The following is a 1,915-nucleotide window of genomic DNA, read 5'->3' as shown; positions in this document are numbered from 1 at the left end:
TTAAGCACTGAGCTTCTGCCTTGATATAACCTTAAATGAAGAAAAATGCATGCATATTTCAAATATATTGACTTTAATATCAAGAAATTACACTATGGAAATATTTTCATGTACTCACAATTCTAAAAAAATTAACTTTGTTATTAGTAATAGATGTTCAATAAATGTTAGTGACAATGTGTTATCCACAAAATAATTTTAAAACGTCTTAATTTTCCTCTATCCCGTTAACTGAAATTGTGCTTTCAGGTTTAAATATCTACAGGCTCAAAAAAAAAAAAAAAGTCTACAGGCTCATAACATTTATGAGAAATGGTTATATTTTTTGATATAGATTGATCTGCCTGGAGATAGGAAAAGAAACGGGTCCATCATAAAGATGTGAAACTGGGTACTGGAAACAAAACAAAAGAGAAGTTAATGATAACAAATGATAACTGTTCAAAAATAATTTTTAACAAAACTTTATAGTCTTGATTCTCACACAGATATAAAATCAACACGTTAAAAATTTCAGGACTTCTCTGGTTGTCCAGTGGTTAAGAATCTGCCTGCCAATGTAGGGGACACCGGTTTGAATCCTGGTTGGGGAAGATTCCCCATGCCCTGGGGTAACGAAGCCCATACACCGCAACTACTGAAGCCCAGCCCACCATAGGGCCCACACTCTGCGACAAGATAAGCCACCACAATGAGACGCTCAGGCGTATCAACTAGACAATAGTCCCAACTCCCTGCAACTAGAGAAAGCCTGCATGCAGCAACCGTGACCCCGCATAGCCAACAATTTTTTTAAAAAATTAAAAATTAAAAAATTAACTTCATTAATTTGTGGGAGAACCAGTAAGATCTTACAACCAATTCGAAGAAGTATTCAAACTACCAGACATAAATAGGCAGTCAGGAAGCTTAAGTCAATCTGTTTAATAGATGAGAAACGGGTAACATCAGACAATAACCACAGAACACTAATCGACTCAATCTCCTACGGATATAATCTGCATAAGTCACAGACAAGGATTATTTGCATTCTCAATATTCTGCCACTTACAGAATTATGAAACAGTTCAAAGACAGTGAAAAGCACAAAGAACCCATAAAATCAGGCAACCTGGACAGTGTCTAACTTTCCATTAAGACACTCAGAAATCGTTTTGGTCCTTTTAAAGTCTTTCTTAATGTTTTCCCTACATAGATGACTTGTTTTCAGTGCTATTTATGGGCTAGGCATTGCCCTGGATGCCTTAAAGGTATTAACTTATTTAATTCTCACAAGAACTTTGGCTTCTATTACTATTACCATTTCACAGTGGAGGAATCTGAAGCACAAGAAAAGGTCATTCAAAGTCACAGAGATAACAGGAAGTAGAGCCAGGATCTGATTCCAGGTAGTTTTGGTGTCATGGACGTGAATATATGAAGAAAAAAGAATTGATAAGACCTGACCAGTTAGATTACATTAGTTATACAAGAAAGACTAGGTAACGATGATTCCAAAGTGTTTCCCCTGGTTGTGAGAAGGTGCACACTCTCCAGACAAAAAGACTACCAGTTGAGATTGAAAAGTCCAGCTAGGCAGGAGACCAGAATTGCAGGTGGAGATAAGTGATTTTTTTTTTTTAATTGAGCAGGTTTAAACTTAGTGCTAAAGCACAGAAGCCCAAAGAAAAAAGAGAACATTATGCAGGAGGGACTGAGATCCTGTATAGGCTGAAGAGAGACTGTGTCAGGGAAGAAAACCAAAGCAGAGTGAATTGGCTGGAGTTCTTGGGTCCACACAAGCTGGAATCAAGATTGCCGGGAGAAATATCAATAATCTCAGATATGCAGATGACACCACCCTTATGGCAGAAAGTGAAGAGGAACTAAAAAGCCTCTTGATGAAAGTGAAAGTGGAGAGTGAAAAAGTTGGCTT

Source organism: Bison bison, unplaced genomic scaffold (assembly GCF_000754665.1).
Source record: "Bison bison bison isolate TAMUID 2011002044 unplaced genomic scaffold, Bison_UMD1.0 scf7180017863702, whole genome shotgun sequence".
In the NCBI taxonomy this organism is placed as follows: domain Eukaryota; kingdom Metazoa; phylum Chordata; class Mammalia; order Artiodactyla; family Bovidae; genus Bison; species Bison bison.
Note: the sequence above shows the minus strand (reverse complement) of the source record.